The sequence below is a fragment of the Podarcis cretensis genome (assembly GCF_951804945.1).
Source record: "Podarcis cretensis genome assembly, chromosome: 1".
In the NCBI taxonomy this organism is placed as follows: domain Eukaryota; kingdom Metazoa; phylum Chordata; class Lepidosauria; order Squamata; family Lacertidae; genus Podarcis; species Podarcis cretensis.
In genome coordinates this window covers 53,153,424-53,166,930 of record NC_137170.1, presented here as the reverse complement: position 1 = coordinate 53,166,930, position 13,507 = coordinate 53,153,424, and the positions used below count along the sequence as shown (strand labels likewise).

Genomic DNA, 13,507 nt, shown 5'->3' with positions numbered 1-13,507 from the left:
GACCAGAAGCCTTATATATAATTATGACTGGCCCAAAAAGTTTTGACGCCCGGGAGGTCATGATGGGGCCCCCACCATTCCACATGCAGAAGCTGACTGGACTGGTAGTTGATTCTCTCTTCAGCACTGGCGATAGGACAGCAACCCTCCACCGACGGGGTGCGACAACCAAGATGGGTCTCCCATTTGTCCCAAACATGGTTTGGAATTGACAGGAAGTTCTCCATGTATTTCCCCAATAAGTAAGCAGGCTGATACGGGAGAAGGTGGTCCATCAGATACCCTTGTCCCAAACCATGTAAGGCTTTGTCCATCAGAACTCTTCAGTTATCCTGCATTACTGCCTGTCTCATACTACTTCTGTGTGATGCTAAAGCAGGAAGGAAGTGCAACTGCTATTTATCAACGTCTTCTTTCTCTCTGTTCCCCTAGAAGTCAGCAGTCCCACATTGGGGGGAAACCCTGAAAACAATCAACATTCACTTATAGTATTCACATACTTTTCTAGGCAGACATGGATGGATGACAGATCCTGGTTAATTCTGAGATGACAGCTCCTGGTTAATTCTGAGATGCATGGTATTGTACATACTCTACTCAGAAGCCCTCATTTTACAGCTGGGTCTCAAGTCCCAGCCCCACAGCATATTTAGCCTAGCACTTCTTAGTTAAATAATATCGATCCAGGAGGTTTCTGGTGTATGCAAGAGATGGAAGAGATAAACTAGCTTTAGTTCTCTTGCTCTTTGCCATGTTGGGGGGTGGGGTGTAAAATAGAACAATAAAACAATGAATATGTCACCTCTCCTAAGTACAGTGGCTTCCAGTCAACCCCAGCTTTCCATGTGTATATTTGCTAAAGCACTGTCTCTTGCCCTCTGGTGGCTATCTTCTGACTAGCCATCATCAAAAAGTTTTGGAACTTTCCATCCTATGTTGATATAGGCATGAATCTAATAGGAAGGGGAGGGAAGGTTAGTTTGCTGTTGAAGTAGAGTCCAATATCAAATTTGTTCTTTAAATCCCTCTTACCCTCTAACCTCACTACAAAATCTCCAGCCCAATTTTATTTCATGTTTGATTTCCCACTGCCTGCAACACATTATTTGATGGACTTCATTTCTAGATTACAACACCACTTCTATTGTTTCAAACCTAGTTATGAACTTACTGGTGAGAGAACAAACATTTGTTCAAATAAAAACAGAAATTCCACAATACAAGTTATATTAAATGGTGCTAACAGAGAAAAGCAAACCATGGATGATAAAGATTCACCTGATTCCATGTTAGAAGACAAGGACCTTCTCTCTCAGAAACCTGCATTTATTTTTCACTGACACTGAAGCACTGGAGGAGTCTCATAAACTTTATAATAGTATTCTTGACAGCTATGGGAGGTTTCCATCCTACATCAATGAAAATCGTGTTATACCTTCTAAGGAAATTAATGCATTGTCATGTTTGCAATTAAGTTTTTATAAGACTGCACCACCATTGCAAATAGTTTTTTTGCTCAGTGATAATGTGTATCTGCCCAGATGGGTAGCTCGGAAACCGTAGGAAATCATAGAAAGCTATTTATGAACAAGGAAAGATTTTCAATCTCTTAAATGTTTAAGTGAGAAGAACGCCACACTGATTTGAGTAAGATGCACTTAGAAAGAAGTCACCAAAGGAAACCTGTGCAGGGCAAGACTTGCATTTGTGACTATCTGACCCTAGTTCCTAGAGTCTCTTACACTGTCAAAGATGTAAAGTTTGCAACACTGCAGTACAGCAATGCCAATGATATGTTAGCATAGCCATAACCTCACTCAGCTTTGGGTGCAAACTAACATAACTGGAGTTTAAAAGGGGGGAGCCATAGGGAGGGGGCAATCAGAAGCACTGTGATGAGGGAAGGGTAGGTCTATTGCCCAAATCTCTGTTGGCTCCGAGTACACTCCTTTGCTCCACCTCTCCCAGTGAGGCTCGCAGAGCACGAAGCTCTACAAAGAGGCAGCAGGATTATTGTGAAAGGGGGCTCTGGCCACTCCCACACTTTTTGGGGAGTCCCTTGACAGATGGGGGTTCTATCTCCTGATGCACAATATGCAATCTGAATGACCTGTGAAGGAGACTTGTCATCCCCCTGCCCTGCACCACCCTCTTTAGCATAAGTTTCTAGGACAGGGCACTTGTCTGCATGTGTGTGTGTGTGTGTGTGTGTGTGTGTGTGTGTGTGTGTGTGTGTGTCTGCCTGCTTGTGTAGCTGAGTCTGTGGGGTGACCACACCACTTTCTGATGACATCTACCACTGGCATGTGGCTCTTCGGAGGGGATGCAGTGGGGCAATGCAGCCCTCAGGCTGAAAAAGATTAGCTACCCCTGCTGTTAACCGTAGGAAAGTGAGCTAAGGATCACTTCAGTTCAGCTGTGGCAGATGCTCATCTCCATCGATGTAAGGACAAGGCCAACCATGACCTCAGATAAGGCCACTTGATTCCTAGGAAAATACATGCTGATCCACATGCAAAGCTCTGTGCTAAGCAGGGACATAAAATAATGGAGTTGCAAAGGACCTTGAATGAAATCTAGTCTGCTTAAATACCTCCAGGGAAGGATGCCCTCCTTCTTCTTCGCCAATCACTCGTAGTCGAGTGTCTTCCATGAACAGTGAGTCCGTAAGTGACTGTGGAGGCCAATTCTGGATCCACAAGTCCTTCCATGGTATGGACATTGATATCCCTACCACCTACCATATCAGTGTGTTCCACTGGCAAATAGCTCTTGCCTTTTGGTAGTTTCTTCTAATGCTTGTTACTTGAAATTATTCTCATACCTAAATTTGCTTCTCTGCAATTTCCAACCATTAGTACTAGTCCTGCTTTCTGAAGCAACCAGGAACATGCCTGCTCCATCTTCTGCATAAGACTAGATATTTGAAAGCTGCTATTATTTTCCCACTATACTTCACTTCTCCAGGCCAAACATGCCCAACTCTTTCACCCATTCCTAGTAGGGCTTGGGCTTCCATCAGACCCCTCACTATCCTGTTCACCTCTTCCGGGCACACTTGTTTGTTGATGCCCTTCTTAAAATATGGTACCCAGAACTGGGCACAGTACTCCAGAGACAGTCTTATACAACCTACAGTAAAACTATTACTTCTTATAAACTAGACACACAGTTTCTTTTATTGAACATTGCATTAACATTTTTTGCAACTGCATCACACTGATGGCTCATGATCAGCTTGTGATTGACTAAGTTATTTAAGTATTTTTCACATGCACTGCTGCAGGGTCAGATCTCTTCAATCCTGAATGTGTACCTTGGATTATTTTTGTACCTAAATGCTGGACTTTACATTTATCTCTGTTGTGTTTCATCTTGTTGGTTTCAGGCCAGTGTTCCAGCCTATCAAGATCATTTTGAATCCTGGTGCTGATTCTTCTATGGTATTTTCTATCCCCCCAGCTTTGTGCCTTCTGCAGATTTGATGAACACCCTTTCTATAGCCTCATCCAAGTCATTTATAAAATGACTGAACAACACAGAGCTTTAGACAGAGTCTTGTGGTACTCCACTTGAGAGCCCCCTCTGGGCTGATACAGAGCCATTAATAAGCACTCGCTGTGTATGGCTGCTCAACTAGCTGTGGATCCACCTAACAGAAATATCACATTAAACAGAATCAAATGTACATCTGAAGCCCAGCCAAGGAGCAATAATCAGCTGCAGCCAAATGAAATGTTCACTTGCACTTTTTCATAGGGATAAATATGTCCTATGCCCTCACAATTGCATGTTTTTCAGTTACAGACACAAAGGAAGCTTGGAGAGCCCTCAGCTGCCAGATTCCTGCACTGAATGTTTAAAGAAAGTGTTTAAGTATGTTGTTTCACTCAGGGATGGGCTGTGCCAAGTCCTTTTGCCTCTCTGTGCCAACAGCACTGTTACTTTAGCCTCAGACACTAGAGCCTACCATTGGACTTCACAAACTCTGCTAATGGTGGGGGGGAGGGTGTCTCAGCTATTTCCTGGGAGAGATGGTTGTCAGAGCAGCCTAGAGAAATATATCCATCCCTCCTTACTTTCTACCTAATTATTCTTAGACTTATCAACGTACATTTAAAATTGCTCTCCCTGTTTCTCCTGGGCTTGCTGCACATGTTATCAAGTTGGTGTGATTGCCACCAGACTCCATAGGCATTTCTCCATATAGCCAGTTACCGGCTATACTGTGCACCAACATAATCTGGCCAAATTTTAACCATGCCAAAGCAACACCTCATTTCCACAGCACAGCTAAAGTTAGACCAAGAAATGCAAGACTTCCAATAATGTGAGGCATGCATCATTTTAGCTTTTCAGAACACATCTTTCTCATCTTTTAAAGCTGGTGCCTGAAACGATAGATTCCAGTAGATTAAGTAATTAATCCAGCGCACCCAAGATTTCCCTGACCATGGAGAAATTGTACACCATGTTGTTACCTTCTTCATCTCCACTTTGCTTTCTTGCTTGGAGGGAAGCATAATAATAAAGTCCATGTGTAGATTGCTACATGCCATGTATGCACACTATAAGCCACACCTGCCCAGAGTAGGTATGGGCAACAAAATAAAGGCATGCGCAGTATCCAAATCCATGCTTCCCATATAGCCACGACTAGCTTACAAAGTGCAAGAGCAAAACAGCTCCATCACTGCCACCTTCAGAGTTGGGCTCTGTCCGTCTCAAACTGAGCAGAATGGGAAGGAAAAACACCACAAGCCGACTCATTGATTGGTGTGGGTGACTCAGCTTCGAGTAGGTGGGGTGCTCTTGCCCTATGAATCAGACACTGCCCTTACATCAAATCTTCACTTAATGTCATGGCGCTTACAGGGGCACAAAAATTTCAAAACCCAAGTCATGTGAAAACACCATATCGCTGACAGGTTTGTTTGCTTCTGTTAATTTGTGTGTCAACCCTCCTTCCACATCCCCCTCAAGCTCCAGCAATGATGACTACTTTGTCTCTCACTAATGTCACACTTCTCATTAGCTCATATTTCTTGTTAATTTTTTGGCCTTAAAGCTTGCTCTCTGAGCAGATTTAGATGGTTTCCCCCCACCCTTTACTCCAACACTGGTTGCTTGCCTTGCTGAGGGAAAGCATTTCAACCCACCAGGCATGGTGAACACTGGCTTGGGGGCAGATAGAAAAAATACAAACAGGTATAATGATTAGCACATGATTTTTTCACTGAAGCTTCATGCTGACTTCTTCCTTGTTTCAGATTTTATTTTTCATAGTGAGCGTAGAAACCCTCCCTTGGGAATCCCTTCTCTTCCCTCAACACACACACTATTCCCAACAGACGCTGAAGCACCTGATGTTGGCTGGGCACTTAGTTTCACTATTCCCCTCCCCTTTCCAGCATCATAGATACAACCGTACACATTGGTACCTTCTTTGAATCCTTGCCTAGCTGACAGCAATCCTGAGAAAGAGAATGGGGGGATTTCATAGCAACAAGTGAGGTACAGAAATGGCACGATTAGGATGCATATATGCCACCTGTGCAGCTTGTCTATCTCTCTCTCACATGCACGCACAGCCATATCAGTCTCTGAACCACGAGGCAGGGTTTCACAAAACACAACCTGCTGCAGTTGCTGTTGTGGATAAAGTATGAGCCCCCCTTACCCAACTTGATGAAATGCTACATCTCTTTGGCCAGTATGATTCTGGCAGCAGCCCAACTCCTAGCAGCATCTGTACTGTATTTTCCACTACCCCTAAAACAGATTATAATGAACAAGTCTGTTTCCATGGAAACAATACAGTGACTCAGGACTTTGGGCCTCGCTCTAAACATGATTGTCAATAGCAGAAGCTCTGGGAGACTTCAGATGCTGAAGGAAAGAGAGCAGAAAAGCTCCTGACAAGCTGACACGAATGCCCCACACAAATGTTATGTACACAGAGAGGGACACAAGGGTACACATGGCTCAAGCCCACTCCAGAGTCATGATTCAAATTCCTCCGCCTGACAGGTCAAGAGCTACTGCAGCATTTGGGAGTCATAACTGCAGCGTGTTTACCAGAAGGTACACACCAGGTTTCTAACAGGCAAGGCACATTCAGCCAAGCCTCCGGTCACTTTTATACACTTGAATGTACACATCACCTGAATGTACGCCTCACCACATCCAAGGCTTAAGTCTGCATCTGAAGCACATACAGTACACAACTTACCACAACCTCCCCTTCAGTAAGCAACACTCCTGTTTATACCAAATGTCTAATTACAGGAACATTTCTCGCTACAGTACATGCCTTTCAGGCAAATAAAAATACAGTGTATTTCCAAATTCCTTCCAGTTGTGCATTTAATCCAGAGCATTGGTAAAAGGGATTTTTTTAAAATTTAAAAAAGGATAAACTTAAATTTACTTCTACTCTGCACAAAGTCTTATTCCAGAAGCACACCAAGCACCTTTCAACAAGGGAAGAATAATTTATTAACTCCAGCAACTTCTGCTGTGAAGCCCATTGCTTTTTTTTTTTTACAGGGTTGAGCACTGTTATTATAACTTTATTGGCCACTCAAGTTTGGTGGTGTAGGGCAGGTAGCCACATTTCCTTTACTATCTCATTCAGCTTCTCAACAATCTGTGTGAGACAAGTCAGTTTCAAGCCCATTTAGCCAATGGGGAACTGGATCTGAAAGATAAAAGACTTATGAGGCTACCCCAATAATCCCAGTGATGAAGCAAGACTTAAATCCTAACTCAGGGCCTTTGACATCCAGTATTTTATCCGCTGCACTGCTGGACCATGCCTTTGCCTCTTAACTTTGATTGCCTACAAAGCTGAGGAACTGGCAGGCTATGATCTGAGATAAGGGTCTCCCCAGGAAACATGAGGTGCAGTACAACAGCACATGTGACACAAGCCACATCCACACATCTGTGGTAAGCATTAAAGTGCCAGAACAATGAGAGAGGGGCCAATCAAAACAACCTGACATGTAGTGCCAATTTCCACACTGCCACAAATGCTTGTGTGCACACACACATCTGCAAGAGAGAGAACAAAACCACAAAAGCCAACTAATTTGAATAGATTTAAACTTGGATTGTGATCATGAAGTGGAATATTAATCCATTTGCCTAGGAAACTGTTTATGAAGAAAACGTTCCCAGCCTTGTTGCATATTTTTAAAGCAATAGTATTCTCACTCTGCCGAGACACAAAGGAATCTAGAATAGTATGAGCCTCTTCTCTACGTGTCCCCTTGCTATCTTGATAGGCCATTGCCCTAGGCAGACTAGAGGAACCAACTTCAGTGCTTTATTTCAACGAAGGCTCACTTTTCGACAACTCTGAATCTATTCCAGAAGCTGCTGTCAGGTTCTGAGTAGAGCAGCAGCCGAGGCAAGGGGGTGAAAACTGATTAATTTCTCTGTCCCACTCATTAGCCATGTGCAACCCATACATGCAATCCTCGTTATACCATGGGTCAGCTATAAGCTGCATCTTTGCAGATGGAAAACTGTTAAATGGGGGGAAATGAACCAGATGAGATCAGTGTTTGAAACTCCCATTGTCCTAGGCACATTTTGCGACAGGGAATTTCATTAGTGCAAGCAGTTTTTGAGCTCTGGGCACAGTACTGCACCTAAGATTTCAGATTAAAACTGCAGAATGGAAGGAAAGGAGGACCTTTTCTGCTTCCCCACTTACAGCTACTCTCTTAAGATTGGATAAGAGACCCTCTTAAGAATATTAGGGGGTGGGCAGAGGAAAGACTAGACCATGTGAAAAATGAACATAATATCTGTAGCTGCAGTTCATTCATTTTCAGATTTGTATTCTTGTTATAAAAAAGTGCACCTGGACATTCTGTTGTTGCACCCATAACCTAGGTTTAAGGTGCTGCCTAGCTCCTAGCTTTCAGATCTCAGTTTCTAACACTGGATGAGATCACTGTGTTGGCATCTGCACAGGGTCAGGAGAGGGGACCAGACCATTTCGTGTCATGCTATTATCAGTAACAGTTCAGCCCAATCCTCTTTTGCCTTTTGGGGACAGAACTGTGACATGGGTAAGTGAAGAACCTATGGGTGGAATTCAACATCTTAATATCACAACAGTTCCATCAGCATTTCAGCTTGCCAGACATAACAATCTCACCTCTCCTCCTTCCATGTGCTGTTCTGAGTTTCTAGAGCCAATGGAGGGGGAGTCCCATTGAGCTAGTGGGACATGTGGCACTGGCCCCCTCTAGTGTAACTGTTTAGCTGAATCCAGTCCTATGTCTTCCATATGAAGTTATAGTTAGGACTGTTCTTCTCTGCATTTCCATAAGAATTGGTAACGAAAATTGCCTCCAAAAGATACACATTGTGCCTTCCTCTCATCACTCAGTTGCCGTTTCCCTCTCCCACATGTCGAGGCTCAAGAGGCTAGATTTTCAGGGTCAAACTACTTGATTCCCATATATGTAGCAGCAAAGCCCCAGTTTCACATTAGTTATCACTGGAACAGAGGCATCCTGGAAATCAGCAGGGCCTCCTGGCAGTTCTCTCTGTCTAACCAGGCAGCTAGGATAGAAATGAAGTTGTTGGTTTGCAAATACACACACAGAGAGAGAGAGAGAGAGACAAAATCCTGCCAGAAGTGAGCAAACTGTGGCTTTGCTGCCTACATTAACTGTCTGGCTGAATGATAACTTTGTTTCCTGAAATGAAATGTTGCTGCCTTGCAGGCAGGGTAGATAGCAAAGCTTGATGGCAAGAGTTACGATTCCAAACACATTTTTATTCTTTGCATATCTGAGAAACCATAGGGGCAGGACAGTGCTTGCTGGGATTGTTGGCTGAGAGTGCTGTTGCCAGACCAATAAATAAACAAATAAATAAAAATTGGGGGGTCGAACTAAGAAATCCTGTGTTAAAACAGCCCAGAACACTCATCTCTGCGCGCCACATCATGCTACGTGGCAAAATCTGTGTGCACATCAGTCAACCAAATTCCCCTAGCTAAATTCATCTCAAGAAGTAAGTACAGTTTTTCAAACAGAGTAAACAGTTTCATGGAATTAGGAGCCTTTTCACTAAGATCAAGGTTGCCCCTTGAGATATACTGCCCTGAGAAGAATTGCTTTTATATACTAGTTGAAGGCAAGAGGGAGGGGTGTGTGGTGGGAAAGCATGACATTATACATAGGTAGAACTCCGACAAAATTTAAAAGCTTGACTCCAACCCTGACAGGAATTGTTCATGTTCTTCCCCACCCCAACGCCCAGCACAAGTCAATTCTGCACTAAAAGGTTCAAATCCCGCCAGAGGCAACTTAAAGCAGTGTACAGATGAAGTAAGCAGTGTACAGATCAACTCTGCTGAATAAAATTTAAAGTTTGAAGGTCACCTGTGCTCACTCTGGCCCACTGTTAAAAACATTTCCTTTGTGTTTTTACAGTGCACTCCTTCAATCTCTTTATTATGCCCACCCTCTGTCCTTGAAGAAATTGTGTTTCTATCTTGTTTGTAGGAAACTTTGCTACCAAGGTGTATGTATCACCTCGTTTCACTGTGCGAATTATGGTTCTGTAGTCATAATAATAACAACAATAACAGACTAATGATTTCGGAGAACAGAATGTATATGCAATTAAATATCATGTTCCTCTTCCTTAAAATTAGACAGAAGATTAGTTTTTATTAGTTTTTATTTTAGTTAGCACAAGTTTCTCAACCCAAGTAAAAGAGGTACTGGGTTAATAGTGGAAGGAATTATTTAGAGGATGACAAAAGTCCCTTAGGAGGAATTCAGGAAAGAGGAATCGGCCTGCGGCAGTAGGGAGGAGATAGGGAGAGATATACCAGATAAAAGGTAAAGGTAAAGGACCCCTGACAGTTAAGTCCAGTCGCAGACGACTCTGGGGTTGCAGTGCTCATCTCCCTTTACAGGTCGAGGGAGCCGGCGTTTGCCTGCAGATAGTTTTTCCAGGTCATGTGGCCAGCATGACTAAGCCGCTTCTGGTGCAACGGAACACCGAAACCAGAGCAGCGCACAGAATCACTCTTTACCTTCCCACCAGAGTAGTACCTATTTATCTACTTGCACTTTTTGGCATGCTTTTGAATTGCTAGGTTGACAGGAGCTGGGACCGAGCAATGGGAGCTCACCCCATCGCCAACCTTCTGATCGGCAAGCCCAAGAGGTTCAGTGGTTTAGACTACAGCGCCAGGTAAGGGAATTAGTAGGAATATATTTGATTGTACATTTGTCCCTTCGTACAAGGTGTACTGAGCGAACAAGTGAATTCGGAATGGCTGGGATTAGGAAAAGTAAATAAATTTCTTGGTTTGGAGCCAAATGGGTAGGTGGCTTCATTTCAAGGCTACAAGCATCCTTGACCTCCTATTTTAAAAGTAAACACAGAGAAGCAGAGAGAAAATGGCTACAGGTGCACATCTTTGGAATGTGTGTAGGATATGATGGCAATGCAGATTTGAGAAGTGTGAAGAACAGCAGAGATACTTTGCAGCCTTTTTGCCAGATGTGCCTCAGAGCCACATCATACTATTGTTCACCCAATAAAAAGGTGTCCCTGAATTAAATCTCTGGCTTTTCCCAATAAGCATTTTTCAAAATATCATAAAGGAAAAAGTAACAGCAGAATAAGTTTTATTTAAGGAACCAAAATAGGCATTCTTGGGAAACATACCCAAGACCCATGTTTTCCAACATATTGCAGAATTCAGGGGCAGACTTGCTGGGGAGAATCAGAAAGTGGGAACCACCTCCCTAAACTCCTCCTGCACTCAGCTCTTCCCTGAAATTGCTCCCTGGCCATTCTGCACACATATACACACCAGCTGGCTTCCGAAACTAGAAGCGACCTTAGCCAGGGAAATACTTAAGGAGGGAATCAGTAGGTGGAAAAAGCATCACATAGCAACATAGGAAGCTGCTGTATAACAAGTCACACCATTGGTCTGTTTTGCACAGTATTGTCTACACTGACTGGCAGCAGCTCTCCAGGCAGGGTTGGCTCCCAGCGCTAAGTGGGGAAGCCAGAGATTGAACTTGAGACCTGCTGAATGCAAAGCAGATGCTCCACCACTGAGCTATGGGTCCTCCCTCTTATTACATGCTGCAAATGGCTGCAGTCCCTACTTTTCATTGTAAGGGTGAACATGGCTGGGAACTTTATGTTACCCCTTGTAATGCCTTGCATGGACATTAGACTGAACTTTTGGCATAAGAGACTCTATTTCTACTGTGCAATACTGGTAGAAACCCACTCCCAGTCCTTTGGACTGGGTAGACCATACATCTAAAATTAAAGCGCAACTATTAAACCTTGTTCTTAAGGTCCGTGTTTGCCCTCTATGGGGAATAAGCCTAATTTTCATTCATACCTAACTCCAATCCTAAAGAATGCAAATACTTTACTATCAAAACCATCAGCCTGTCTTAATCCTCTCTTCCTCATCCTCAGTCTGCTTTGCACAGTACCCCCTGATTTCCTTCTCAGTGCCACACTCCCCTGTACCACTAGTGTGGATGCATTCTTTGAAGCATACCTGGTAAATCCTGCTTTAAAAGGTGCCTCAGTTATTTTAAATAGCCATAAACAGCCTGCTTTGGACAAGAACATTTCTTATAGTGCAGAAAACAGCTGGTTGCTTCAACAGCCTGAGTTTCAATTGCAAAATTCAGCATTTCTGCCTGAGACTGCTAAGAAAAAGGTTCCATTCATAGTTGGACTACTGCAAGGCATTGTAGAAAAGTCTACTTTTGAAAATTCAGTGCATGACTACAAAACTGCTTGACCGAAACTTTGCAATGGAAGCACATCTGACTAGTGCTTCACTATCTTAACTAGCTCACAGTCCATTTCTGTACCCAATTCAAGGTGTTGCTTTTGACCTTTAAGACCCATCGGGACTTGGGATCAGGGTATCCGAAGAACTACTGCTCTTCACATATACCTACGCAACCCTTGAGAACTTCAGAGGACCTTCTTCAAGTGTCTCCATCCAGTAAGGTGTGGTGAGTGACTATAAGGAAATCTACCTTTCCAGGGAAGGCTTCCTGGCTTTGAAATGCCCTCCCACATAGCACTTACCTTTGAGTCACTCCAGCACCAGCCTCTTTATCTGTTTTAGATTTATATATGTGACTATTTTTATGCTGTGTTTATACTTCTATTATTTTTGAATTTCAAATGGTTTTATTTCTTCTTGTGAGCCATGCTGGACACACAGGGCAGTCTATAAACACTGTAAACCAGGCTTGGGTTGCCAAACGTTGGATTACAACTCCCATCAACCCTGATCATCAGCTAAGCTGGCTGGGGATCACAGAAGTTCTCAACCAACATCATCTGGGATCCAAAAGTTGAGGAACTCTGTGCCAATAAATAGCCTAGACTGGATGTTGACAAAAGCTCCTTCCTTGTTCCCCTTCTCTCTCACACACCCAGATATCTTGGTATTTAAATTGATGAATCAAATCTTTGAGGGAAATAAGAACTCTGGAATTTTGGTGCCCATACTATAGAGTTGCAGAAGCAGAAAGAATGGATAATACTGACTTGACACTGATATGTTCTGGATTATGAACTAGTCCTGACCTCACCAACCTTGCAACCTCCAGATGTTTTGGACTGGCTGGACAGGATGGGAATTGTAGTGCAAACATCTGGAGGGTTTGTCAACCCTGGTTCTCCCCCATCCCCCAAATTCTTATTTCAACAATATTTCCTTAAAACTATTCTGTGAAGGCTAAAATGTAATACAGGTGTCTCAATAAACCTGTTTCATATTTTAGTCTTTGCGGAATGATTCTGCACACCTAAATTCAAAGGTGTGAGTGAGACGTCCAATCCACACATAATGGATGTGGGGAAAGCCTTGCTGCAGGGAGGGCTACTGCTGCATGGTGGGGGCTCCAGAGGAAATATTCAACTTGCAAAGAAGAAATCTGTATGCAAGGTGGAACTGTTCTCAGGACAAAGTCCGAAGGCTTGCTGAGTGTTCCTATACTTTTCTTAAGCCTGTTCAGGATGAGACCTATGTTGTTGTTGTTAACATGAGGGAGCATGATTTCACATGTTTTATACAGTGAGTGCTCACGACTTTCATGCCATCAGATTCCATTCAGTCCTCATAATCAATTAGAATGGCCCCACCAGCTGGAGAAAGCTTGGCCTCTTCCAAACAATAGGTTGCTATTTGAGTGCTGGAAAAACAGAATATCCCTGAAACAAATGCGCTTTCTTAAGGGAAGATGTCAAGAGTCCAACACAACAGAAGCAACAACTTTGCTTTTATTGTTGTGCTACAGACTGATCATCTGGAAAGGCATTTCAGTCTCATTTATCTCCTTGTTCTAGACCACTTTAGGAAATAAGAGTGCTCCCATTTCAGCTAAACATTTCATTTCCTCCCCACAAATCGTTGCCCCAAAGAGGCCAAATGAGAGTTAAACAAGAAGGAAGTGGTATCTTGTCG

General features: G+C 43.2%; 1 protein-coding gene across 5 annotated transcripts in view; it reads right to left on the bottom strand.

The window, feature by feature from the left end:
• The window catches only part of CHST1 (carbohydrate sulfotransferase 1), a 38,323-nt gene that overhangs the window by 9,738 nt on the left and 15,078 nt on the right, over positions 1-13,507 (bottom strand). The window lies entirely within an intron of this gene.